This window comes from Heterodontus francisci, chromosome 36 (assembly GCF_036365525.1).
Source record: "Heterodontus francisci isolate sHetFra1 chromosome 36, sHetFra1.hap1, whole genome shotgun sequence".
NCBI lineage: Eukaryota > Metazoa > Chordata > Chondrichthyes > Heterodontiformes > Heterodontidae > Heterodontus > Heterodontus francisci.
Window position 1 is genome coordinate 12,581,653 of NC_090406.1, and position 13,405 is coordinate 12,595,057.

General features: G+C 44.2%; 1 protein-coding gene across 1 annotated transcript in view; it reads left to right on the top strand.

Moving 5' to 3' along the window:
* Nucleotides 1-1,129: 1,129 nt before the first annotated feature.
* LOC137351435 (PWWP domain-containing DNA repair factor 3B-like) overlaps nt 1,130-13,405 on the top strand; it is a 55,849-nt gene continuing 43,573 nt past the window's right edge. The window contains exon 1 of the mRNA XM_068015880.1: nt 1,130-1,453. The gene's annotated coding sequence lies outside the window, so the exon portion shown is untranslated. The remainder of the gene's footprint in view (nt 1,454-13,405) is intronic.

The following is a 13,405-nucleotide window of genomic DNA, read 5'->3' on the forward strand; positions in this document are numbered from 1 at the left end:
ACACCAGGGACAAAAACCTTGTTCTTCTTCAAAATTGTGCCATGGGATCATTTACGTCCACCCGAGAGGGCAGTCGGGGCCTCAGTTTAAGATCTCATCCAAAAGACAGCACCTGTGACAGTGCAACACTCCCTCAGTACTGCACTAGGAGTGTCACCATAAATTTTGTCATCATTGAGCTTGAATCCAAAATCTTGATTCAAAGGTGAGAGAGTTCTACCAAAGAGCCATAGCTGAAACCTGTACATGGATACACAGATAAAGTAACAATACTAAAAGACCACTAATGTGCAATTTCCTTGTAATTACATACTCTGGAGTGCCAAAGCACAGGTCAGAATCTGTGCAGTTAAAATGTCTTTTCGCTTATTCAGTGTTTCTCAAGTGATGAGCGACACTGACAATTAAAATCAGTCAAACAGGGTAGATAGGGAGAAACTATTTCCGCTGGTTAGGAAGTTAAGGCTGGGGGAATTGTCTAAAAATTAGAGTCAAATCTTTAGTAAGTGCAATTAGGAAACACTGTTACACACACACAGAGTGGTAGAAGTTTGGAACTTTCTTCTGCAAATGGCACTTGATGCCGATCAATTGTTAATTTTAATACTGAGATTAATAGATTTGTGGTAACCAAAGGTATTAAGGGATATGGAACAAAGGTGGCCGATAGCTATGATTTCCTTGCATGGTGGTACAGCTTGGAAGGGCTAAATAGCGCCCTCCTAATTCCAAAACCATTTTTAATCATATTTCCAGCATTTGCAAGTGTTTTAATTCCTGATCATGTATTCCGCCTGACATACCTCAAACCAGTATCGTTCCCTCCTCACTCGATTTGAACAACGCCACGAGCGGTCAACCAATCTGAGCCCCGCCCCCCACCAAAATTTTTGCATAATTGTGAAACAGTTTATGTATATCCATCCCCTTAACGTTAGGTGGCGGGGGGAGGCAAAATAATCAAAATGGGCAAATAATTTCAAAATAAATATGCTTAAAAGAAATCGAAGTCGTAGTTATCGTCACGTGGCGGGAGGCCTGGCATGGGCGACCATTTAGTGACGCGATTTGAAAGGAACGGCTGGAGTGGGCGGGGTTTTGGCCGCTGGCGACCCTTGACCCGGAAGTACCTCTCTCCCGCCCTCCCTTCGGTCCATTTTCTGCAATCAGAACTTGGTCGTTGCTCCGACGACCACAGGATCAAGAGAGAGTTGAAGCAAAAATAAAATAATAGGAGGTGGCTGGGAGAGGGCAAGAAAGAGTTGAGCGTCCTGCTCTGTTCACGGCATAGTTTGGAAACGAAGCAAGTCTATTTTGGGAGAAAATAAGGACAAATAAACCCTCACGCCTACGGTGTTCGAGTCAATCGCCGAGTTTCTGCTGGGAAAGGAGGAAAGATGGGTTTGTGTTCCTCTCAACACCGTTATATTCATCCTTCAGTGATTGTGAGCAAGTGGGTACCTCTTCACTTGGTTTTATTGTTGGCAGGTGCTGTTTATTGTGCTTAGTTTATAAAAAATTTTAAAAAATCACCGATGACTTTTAACTAAGTCGCTGCCTAAGTTGGACCAAAAGTATTGCACCGGATTTTATTTAAATGGTAGGTCTACTGGGTATATCAAAGGGGCATTAGGCCCTTTTAATTCTTGACCATCAGTTTCTTCTCTTCCAGTAGTTGATTCGGAGTAAGTTGTCATTACAGTGGGCATTGTAAATTTGTGATTAGTGGTTGCCTGCCGCTTATAAACCATGATTTTGAGTGCTATTTCTTTCAATTGTGTATTGTTTTGTACTTGAACACTATATTTTTCTGTAGACGATGCAAAACCACTATATAATTTCACTAATCTTGCTGTTCAAGTAACTTGATCTCTAAGCAATTATTTTAATATCCCTGGAATTAACGTGATAGTTTGCTGCTACTGCTAAAGCAAATGTCATTATAAATAGAAGAACTGTGGAGAGAGAAACAGAGTTAACGTTACCCCTCTTTGGAACTGGAGTTCCGAAGAAGGGTCACTGACCTGAAACGTTAACTCTGCTTCTCTCTCCACAGATGCTGCCAGACCTGCTGAGTATTTCCAGCATTTCTTCTTTTTATTTCAGATTTCCAGCATCTGCAGTATTTTTCTTTTATTTTAGTCATTATAAATAGACCTTTTTTCAGAAGGAGAAAGAAAACTATAGGGCAGCAATTTAAAGAAGAAACTGTTAGATATACAACTTGAAAAAAATCTGTTGCTGAACAAGGGTCTTCCTTTTACTCTACTTATCAGAGAAATGCCTGTGTGTCCTGGAGTAGCCCTGTCACAAATAGCAGATGCAGCTGTAAGACTATTCTAGGGCTGTTTCAGAGCTGCCTGATCCTGAGAAACCATACTACAGTCTGGGAATTCTAAATGTGGCAACCAGTAGTAGGGTGGAATCTTATCCCTCAGATCAGTCTGAATTTGTGACTACTCTTTGCAGTAGTACTTCTCCAGGGCATATAGGCCATTGAAGTGGCCTAGCAACAATAACTTGCATTTATATAGTGCCTTTACCAAGGTATAAGCAGGAGACCGCAGTAGAAGATGTCCAGAATCAGGGGAATTTACAGCTCAGAAGTATGCCATTCAGTTCATTGGTTCTGTGCAAGTAGAAAAAGAACTATCCAGCCTAATTCCACATTCCAGCTCTTGTTCCGTAACCTTATAGGTTCCGGCACTTCAAGTGCATATCCAGGTCCTTATTAAATGCAGTGACGGCTTCTGCCTGTACCACCCATTAGCTGGTGAGTTCCAGACCCCACCACCCACTGAGTGAAAAATGTTCTCCTCAACTCCCACTAGTCCTACTGCCAATTACTTTAAATCCATGTCCCTTGGTTATTGACCTGCTAAGGGAATTAGGTATTTCCTATCTACTCCAGCTAGGCTTTATAATTTGATACAACTCAATTAAATCTCTCTTCAGCTTCCTCTGCTCCAAAGAAAAGATCCTATCAAATCTTTCCTCATAGCTCAAGTTCTCCAGTCCCAGCTACATCCCTATAAATCTTTATACTCTCTTTAATGCTAACGCATCCTTCCTGTAATGTGCTGACCAGAACTGCATACAGTACTCTTTCTGTGGCCTAACTATTATTTTTACACGGTTCTAGCAGAACCTCCCTGCTCTTGTGTTCTTTGCCTTTGTTAATAAATAAAAGTATCCTATATGTCTTAACCACCTTATCTACCTGTACTACCTTCAGGTGTGTGTGTGTGGACATAAACTTCAAGGTCCCTCTGTTCGATTGCATTTCAGTATCCTACTGTTTAACGTGCATTCCCATGCCTTGTGTGCCCTCCCCAAATTCCATTTGCAACTCGTCAGATAACGAAGTTGTGACCGTGTGCAACAAGACCTGAACGATATTCAGACTTGGGCTGGTGAGCCAGAATCTTCCTTGACATTCGCTGGTCTTGCCATCTCTGAATTCTCCTATCATCAAATTTCTGGGGGGCGTCACTATTGACCAGAATCTTAACTGAACAAGCCATCTAAATATTGTGCCAACTAGCAGGTCAGAGGCTGGAAAATCTGCGGCAAGTAACTCGCCACCTGACTCCCCAAAGCCTGCCTACCATCTATAAGGTATGAGTCAAGAGTGTGATGGAATACTCCCCATTTGCCTGGATGAGTGCAGCTCCAACAACAGTCGAAGCTCGACACCTTCTGGGACCCGTTTGATTGGCGTTTCCTCCACCACCATTTCACAGTGGCAGCAGTGTTTACAATCTACAAGATGCACAGCAGCAACTCACCAGGGCTCCTTCAACTGTACCTTCCAAATCCACGGCCTCTACCACCTGTGCGATCAAGGGGATCAGCTGCATGAGAACATGATCACATGCAAGTTCCCCTCCAAGTCACATACCATCTTGGCCTGGAAATGTCTCTGTTCCTTTACTGTCGCTGTGCAGCATCTTGGAATTCCCTAATAGCACTGTGGGTGTACCTACACCACATGGACTGCCACTGTTTTTAAAAGCCAGCTCATCACCTTTTCAAGGGCAATTATGGATGGACAATAAATGTAGCATTCGCACCACACAAGTGCCAAGTAATGATGATCTCTAAGAGAGATTCTAAAAATCTCTCCTTGACATTCAACGGCATTACCATCGCTGAATCCCCCACTATCATCGTCCTGGGGGCTAACCACTGACCAGAAACAGAACTGAAGCAGCCACATAAGTACTGTGGCTACAAGAGCAGGTCAGAGGCTGGAAATTCTGCGGCGAGTAACTCACCTCCTGACTCCTCAAAGCCCGTCCACCATCTACAAGGCACCAGTCAAGAATGTGTTGGAATACTCTCCACTTGGCTGGATGAGTGCGGCTGCAACAACACTCAAGAAGCTCGACGCCATCCAGGACAAAGCAGCCCACTTAATCGGCATCCCAACCATCACCTTCACCGTTCACTCCATCCACCACCGACGCACAGTGGCAGCAGTGTGTAGCAGATACAAGATGCACTGCAGCAACTCTCCATACCTTCTTTGACAGCACCTTCTAAACCCGCGACCTCTTCCGTCTAGAAGGATAAGAGCAGCAAATCAGTGGAAACGCCACCATCTGAAACTTCCCCTTCCAAGTCTCTCACCATCCTGACTTGGAAATATATCACCATTCCTTCTGTTGTTGGATCAAAATCCTGGAACTCCTTCCCTAACACACTGTGTATGTACCTACAGTAGATGGACTGCAGCAGTTCAAGAAGGCAGCTCACCACAACCTTCTCGGGGGCAATTAGGTATGGGCAACAAATTGTCTTGACAGCGATGTCCACATCCCATGAAATAAATAAAACAAAATGCTGGCAAAATCATGATCAGATTAAAGAAAAATGCATTAGCCTGCACTTCTCTGGATTGAATTGCACTTGCCATTTTTCTGTCCATCTGAACAGTTCATTGACATCTTCCTGCAGTCTGAAGTTTTCTTCCTCACTATCAACCACACAGCCATTTTTTTTTTTATCGTTTGCAAACTTCTTAATCATGCCTCCTATATTTGAGGCTAAATCATTGATGTATACCACAGAAAGCAAAGGACCAAGTACTGAGCCTTACAGAATACCACTTGAAACTGTCTTCTATTCACAAAAACACTCATCAACCATTTCCCTTTGCTTCCTGCCACGGAGCCAATTTTGGATGCAACTTGCCACTTACCCTTGGATCCCATGGGCTTTTACTTTTCTGACCAGTTTGTCATGTGGGAACTTGCCAAAAGCTATACTTAAAATCCATATAAGCTACATCAAATGGGCTACCTGCATTGACCCTCTGTTACCCCCTCAAAAAATGCAATCAACATGGTCAGACATGGTCTCTTAACAGCCTGCGATGCACTTCACCTGGGCCTGGTGATCTTCTACTTTCAAAGATGCTAAACCCCATAATATTTCTCCTCACCATGTTTATCCCATCCAGTTTTTCACACTCCTCCTCCTTAACTACAATGTTTGCATCAGAAAGGTGCTAAAAATAGTTTATTTTTAATGTCCAAAGGGATGTGTGTTACTGGTATAGTTTTCTTGTCAGTACAGAGTGCAGCTCATTCTTGAATGAAATGTAATTGTAACTTTGTTTATCTAATACTTTTTGTCCATGATGATAAAAGGCTTTGTTCCTGTTAAAAGCACACCCCATATCTACTGCTGTTTGAAAATTACGTATCTGTAAAATTGTATGTCAATAAAAACAGTCTCTGCATTGGAGCCATAGAAATCCCTGAGCCCCTTGCAACTATTGTTGAGTGAGTGGATGGGGGACAGAAGAGGTGGTTATATTGAGGTGATTTGTAATGGAAAATGAATTTATGGTTTCCCTTTTTGCAGAGTCCAACGAGAAAGGAGGTGCTGCTAAACCTGGTTCTTGGGAATGAGGTGGGCCAAGTGAATCAAGTATCTGTAGGAGAGCATTTAGGGGATAGTGGTCATTGTATCATAAGGTCAACTATGGAAAAGGACGAAGAGCAATCCAGGGAAAGAATAATTAACTGGGGGAAGGCCAACTTCAATGGGGTAAGAATGGAGCTGGGATGAATAAATTGGAGTCAAAAGCTGGGGCAGGAAAACCAGTAGATAAACAATGGGCTACCTTCAAAGAAGAGAGAGTTCGGGCACAGTCAGGGTATGTTCCCTCGAAGGGGAAAAGTAGGGCAAACAAATCCAGAGCCCCCTGAATGACAAAAGTGGTAGAGATTAAGATAAAGAAGAAAAAAGTGTGCTATTGACAGATGCCAGGTAGAAAATACTATTGAGAACCAGGCTGAAGGTCCAGAGGGGAAGTGAAAAAGTAAAAGAAGCAAAGAGAGAGCATGAAAATAGACTGGCAGCTAGCATTAAAGGAAATCCCAAAGTTTTCTATCAGCACATAAATAGCAAAAGGGTGATAAAAGGAGGAGTGGGTTTGATTAGGGTCCAGAAAGGGGATTTATACATGGAGGCAGAAGGCATAGCTGAGATATTAAATGATATTTACCTCTGTCTTTGCCTGGGTTTCATCATCTTCCATGGTAATGTTGAAAGACGAGGTAAGTCAGACAATAGCGGGATTTAACATTGATAAAGAGGAAGTATTAGATAGGCTGTCTGTACTTAAAGTGGATAAAGCCGGATGAGATGCATCCAAAGATACTGAGGGAAGTGAGGGTGGAAATCTCAGAGGCACCGGCCATAATTTTTCAGTCTTCCTTAGACTCGGGTGGTACCAGAGGACTGGAGAATTGCAAATGTTTACACCTTTGTTCAAAAAAGGGTGTAAAGATAAGCCCAGGCCAATCAGTTTAACTTTGGTGGTGGGAAAACTTCGAGAAAAAATAATTCGGGACAAAATCAATAGTCACATGGACAAATGTGAGTTAGTTAAGGAAAGCCAGTATGAATTTCTTGAGGGAAAATCATGTTTAACTAACGTGCTGGAGTTTTTAAGGAGGTAACAGAGAGGGTTGATGAGGGCAGTGCTGTTGATGTGGTGTACATGGACTTTCCAAAGGCATTTGATACATTACCACACAATAGACTTGTGAACGAACTTGTCACTCATGGAATAAAAGGGACAGTAGCAACATGGATACAACATTGGCTGAGTGATAGGAAATGAAGAGTAGTGGTTAATGAATGTTTTTCGGGCTGGAGGAAGGTTTGTAGTGGAGTTCCCCAGAAATCAATGTTGGGACTCTTGATTTTCCTGGTATATATTAATGACCTAGACCTTGGTGTACAGGGCACAATTTCAAAGTTTGCAGATGATCCGAAACTTGGAAGTATTGTGATCTGTGAGGAGGATAGTGTAGAGCTTCAAAAAGACATAGATAAGTTGGAATGGGCAGACAGGTGGCAGATGAAATTCAATGCAGAGAAATGTGAAGTGATTCATTTTGGTAGGAAGAACATGGAGATACAATATAGAATAAAGGGTACAATTCTAAAGGGGTTGCAGGAGCAGAGGGACCTAGGTGTATATGTGCATAAGTCATTGAAAGTGGCAGGACAGGTTAAGAGAGCGGTTAATAAAGCATGCAGTATACTGGGTTTTATTAAGAGAGGCATAGAGTACAAGAGCAAGGAAGTTATGTTGATCTTGTATAAGACACTAGTTCTGCCTCAGCTGGAGTGTTGCGTCCAATTGTGGGCACCGCACTTGAGGAAAGATGTGAGGGCATTGGAGAGAGTACAGAGAAGATTCACAAGAATGGTTCCAGGGATGAGGAATTTCAGTTATGAAGATAGATTGGAGAAGTTCGGACTGTTTTCCTTGGAGCAGAGAAGGCTAAGAGTTGATTTGATAGAGATATTCAAAATCGTGAGGGGTCTGGACAGAGTAGATAGTGAGAAACTATTCCCACTCGTGTGAGGATCGAGAGCGAGGGCACAGATTTAAAGTGTTTGGTAAGAGAAGCAAAAGTGACATGAGGAAAAAAACTTTCACGCTACGAGTGGTTAAGGTCTGGAATGCGCTACCTGAGGAGGTGGTGGAGGCAGGTTCAACTGAAGCATTCAAAAGGGAATTAGATAGTTATATAAAAAGGAAGAATGTGCAGGGTTACGGGGAGAAGGCAGGGGAATGGAACTGAGGGAGTTGCTCTTTCAGACAGCCAGTGTGGGCGTGATGGGCTGAATGGCCGCCTCCTGTGCTGTAACAATTCTGTGATTCTGAGCAATAAAATTTGGCTACAGAGAGGTATAGGCATGTTTTTCAGGTGATTTAACTAGGTCTGGAAGCCAGGTGGCCATGTGTCCATTATGGTTGAAAGAAAATACTACATGTAGGACTAGTCGGAAGTGAATCTTTGCTAATATTTAGTGTACATTTCTTTTGACTGGCACAAAATGTTCACATCAGTTGTGTTTCTGGCATAAATATAGATGGCTGTCTCAAAGTGCAGCAACTCAAATACTTTCTCATTCAAGATGTAGTTAGGTAAGATGACCACAGAAGACTATTCTCAAGACAACTGGTCATGGTTTTTTTTAATGGCGAGCCAGCCAAACAGATTGTGCTGTTTCATCATGGGTCGATAAACATTATCATCAACAGCAACGTGCATTTACATATTGCTTTAATATAGGAGAATATCCTCTGCTGTTTCACAGGAGTCTAGTCAGACACAAATTATGAGTAAGTGTAGTCGAGGTAGCTGTGGGAGTCAGTGCGCTTATAGAACATAGAACATTACAGCGCAGTACAGGCCCTTCAGCCCTCGATGTTATAATAAATATTAGTGGACAGCCTATCCCCAGAGGTGGAGACAGAGAAGTCGAGGAAGGGAAGTGGCACAGATGGAACATGTGAAAGAGAGAAGGGTGGAAATTCGAAGCAAAGTTGACGTTTTCCAGTTCGGGGCAAGTGCAGGAAATGGCAGCTACCTTGACTACAGTTCCTCGCACCCTGCCTCCTGTAAGGAATTTATTCCATTCTCGCAGTTTCTCCGTCTGCACATCTGTTCTGATGATGTAACCTTCTACAGCAGTGCTTTTGGTATGTCGTTTTTCCTCAACCAAGGATTCCCCCGCACTGTGGTTGACAGTGCCCTCAACGGTGTCCACCCATTTTCTGCACTTCCGCTCTCATCACCTTCCCTCCCACGACGACGCCAGGGGTTCCCCTTGTCCTCACTTTCCACCCCACCAGGCTCCACATCCAAAGGATCTTCCTCCGCCACCTCCAGCGTGATGCCACCACCAAACACATCTTCCCTTCCCATCCCTGTCAGCATTCCGAAGGGACCGTTCCCTCCTCCACCCCTGGCACCTTGTCCCCTTCCCATGGCACCTTCCCATGCAATCGCAGGTGATGTAATACCTATCCTTTTTAACTCCTCTCCCCTCACCAGCCAAGGCCCCAAGCACTCTTTCCAGGTGAATCAGCGATTTACTTGTACTTTTTTCAATTTAGTATACTGTATTCGCTACTCACAATGTGGTTGTCTCTGCACTGGGGATACTAAACGTAAATTCGGTGACCACTTTGCAGAACACCACCACTCGATCCACAAGCTTGATCCAGAGCTTCTGGTTCTGCCATTTTAATTTACCAACCTACTCTCGTGCCCACATTCCTGTCCTCGGCCTGCTGCAGTGTTGCACTGAAGCTCAATTTATTTATTTAGAGATACAGCACTGAAACAAGCCCTGCGGCCCACAGAGTCTGTGCCGAGCAACAACCACCCATTTATTCTAACCCTACAGTAATCCCATATTCCCTATCACCTCCCTACACTAGGGGCAATTTACAACAGCCAATTTACCTATCACCTGCAAGTCTTTGGATGTGGGTGGAAACTGGAGCACCCGGCGAAAACCCACGCAGACACAGGGAGAACTTGCAAACTCCGCACAGGCAGTAGCCAGAATCGAACCCGGGTCTCTGGAGCTGTGAGGCTGCGGTGCTAACCACTGTGCCGCCAATGCAAGCTCAAGGAGCAGCACTTCATCTTCTGATTAGGCACTCTACAGCCTTCTGAACTCAATATTGAGTTCAATAATTTCAGACCATGAGCCCTGTTATTTTTTATTTACTTTTTATTTTTTATATGTTTTTAATCATGTGTTAGTCTTAAACTTGTTTTTCATGTTTTTGCTTTTGGACAGAGCTGTTCATTATTCTGTCATTAGCACTCTCTCTGGACAAATGCTTTGTCTTTTACTACAACTGTTTAGCACTTCATTTGCCTTCTGTTCCATGACATCTCTGTCATTTATTCTCTCCTGCCCTCCATCCTATCACAGACCTTCCCTGTTGTTGTTGTTCTTCCGTCTCCTCCGCCCCCCCCCCCCCCCCCTTTCACCTTGCTCAAAGGTAGTTATATTTTTGCCAGTTCTGATGAAAGGTCACGGACCTGAAACGCTATCTGTTTCTCTACACAGATGCCGTCAGACCTGTTGAGTATTTCCGGCATCTCTGTTCTCATTGCTGATTTTGTTGTTTGATAGGGAAATGCAGCCTTTTCTAGTTGTATTTCAATTTACAGCTTCAAAAATTGGATTGTTAAAGATAGTAATTTTGCTAACTGGCGTTTCTAAAGTGTGTTAGGTCCAAACCTGTGCCTTTTCAGCCAGTAGAAAAATTCTGCTTGCAGAGCTTGTCAACCAGTAGAGCAGCTCACTTAATTTTTTAAAATTATATTTGATAGAGACTCACTTCTTAAACTTAGTCTATATGTAAAGAAAATTAGAACATAGAACAGTATAGCACAGTACAGGCCCTTCGGTCCACGATGTTGTGCCGAACCTTTAACCTACTCTAAGATCAAACTAACTACCTACCCTTCATTCTACTATCATCCATGGACCTATCCAAGAGTTGCTTAAATGCCCCTAATGTATCTGCTACTACCACCGCTGGCAGTGCATTCCACGCACCCACCACTCTCTGTGTAAAGAACCTACCTCTGACATCTCCCCGAAACCTTCCTCAAATCACCTTAAAATTATGCCCCCTGGTGATACCCCTTTCCACCCTGGGAAAAAGTCTCTGGCTATCCACTCTATCTATGCCTCTCATCATCTTGTACCCCTCCATCAAGTCACCTCTCATCCTTCTTCGCTCCAATAAGAAAAGCCGTAGCTCCCTCAATCTTTCTTCGTAGGACATGCCCTCCAGTCCAGGCAGCATCCTGGTAAATCTTCTCTGCACCCTCTCTAAAGCTTCCACATCCTTCCTATAATGAGGCGACCAGAACTGAACCAGGGCCTTATAGAGCTGCAGCATAACCTCGCGGCTCTTTAACTCAACCCCCCTGTTAATGAAAGCCAACACACCATACACCTTCTTAACAACCCTATCAACTTGGGTGGCAACTTTGAGCGATCGATGGACATGGACCCCAAGATCCCTCTGTTCCTCCACACTACCAAGAATCCTGTCTTTAAGCCTGTATTCTGCATTCAAATTCGACCTTCCAAAATGAATCACTTCACACTTTTCCAGGTTGAACTCCATCTGCCACTTCTCACGCCAGCTCTGCATCCTGTCAATGTCCCATTGCAACCTACAACAGCCTTCCACACTATCCACAACTCCAGCAACCTTCGTGTCATCGGAAAACTTGCTAACCCAGCCTTCCACTTCCTCATCCAAGTCATTTATAAAAATCAGAAAGAGCAGAGGTCCCAGAACAGATCCTTGTGGAACACAAACACAAGAAATGCTGGAATCACTCAGCAGGTCTGGCAGCATCTGTGGAAAGAGAAGCAGAGTTAACGTTTCGGGTCAGTGACCCTTCTTCGGAACTGACAAATATTAGAAAAGTCACAGATTATAAACAAGTGAGGTGGGGGTGGGGCAAGAGATAACAAAGGAGAAGGTGCAGATTGGACCCGGCCACATAGCTGACCAAAAGGTCACGGAGCAAAGGCAAACAATATGTTAATAGTGTGTTGAAAGACAAAGCATTAGTACAGATTAGGTGTGAATATACTGAATATTGAACAGCAGCAAGTGCAAACCTGAAGAAAAACAACCTGAAAAAAACAGTGGGTAAGCAAACTGAACAAACTAAGATGAAATGAAATAAATGCAAAAAAAGATTGTAAAAAATGTTAAAAAGGAATGTGAAAAAATAACTAAAAATGAAAGTAAAATGGGGGGGCTGTCATGCTCAGAAATTATTGAACTCAATGTTCGGTCCGGCAGGCTGTAGTGTGCCTAATCGGTAGATGAGATGCTGTTCCTCGAGCTTGCGTTGATGTTCACTGGAACACTGCAGCAATCCCAGGACAGAGATGTGAGCATGAGAGCAGGGGGGAGTGTTGAAATGGCAAGCAACCGGAAGCTCAGGGTCCTGCTTGCGGACTGAGCGGAGATGTTCCGCAAAGCGGTCACCCAGTCTGCGCTTGGTCTCCCCAATATAGAGGAGACCACACTGTGAGCAGCGAATACAGTATACTGCATTGAAAGAAGTACAAGTAAATCGCTGCTTCACCTGAAAGGAGTGTTTGGGGCCTGGGATAGTGAGGAGAGAGGAGGTAAATGGGCAGGTATTACACCTGCGATTGCAGGGGAAGGTGCCCTGGGACGGGGACGAGGTGGTGGGGGTAATGGAGGAGTGGACCAGGGTGTCGCGGAGGGAACGATCCCTTCAGAATGCTGACGGGGAAGGGAGGGGAAGATGCGACTGGTAGTGGCATCACGCTGGAGGTGGCGGAGGATGGTCCTTTGGATATGGAGGCTGGTGGGATGAAAAGTGAGGACAAGGGGAACCCTGTCACGGTTCTGGGAGGGAGGGGAAGGGGTGAGGGTAGAGGTGCGGGGAATGGGTCGGACACGGTTGAGGGCCCTGTCAACCACAGTGGGGGGGAAATCCTCGGTTGAGGAAAAAGGAGGTCATATCAGAAGCACCGTCATGGAAGGTAGCATCATCAGAGCAGATGCGTCGGAGACGGAGAAACTGGGAGAATGGAATGGAGTCCTTACAGGAGGTAGGGTGTGAAGAAGTGTAGTCAAGGTAGCTGTGGGAGTCAGTGGGCTTATAGTGGATGTTGGTGTCCTTGTGGAACACCACTGGTCACCGAGCTTCATGCTGAATACTTTCCATCTACTACCACCCTCTGACTTCTATGGGCCAGCTAATTTTGTATCCAGACAGCCAACCTTCCCTGAATCCCATGCCTCCTTACTTTCTGAATGAGCCTACCATGGGGAACCTTATCAAACGCCTTGCTAAAATCCATATACACCACATCCACTGCTCTTCCTTCATTAATGTGTTTTGTCACATCTTCAAAGAATTCAATAAGGCTTGTGAGGCATGACCTGCCCCTCACAAAGCCATGCTGACTGTCTCTAATCAAACCATGCTTTTCCAAATAATCATAAATCCTGTCTCTCAGAATCCTCTCCAATAATTTGCCCACTACCGACGTAAGA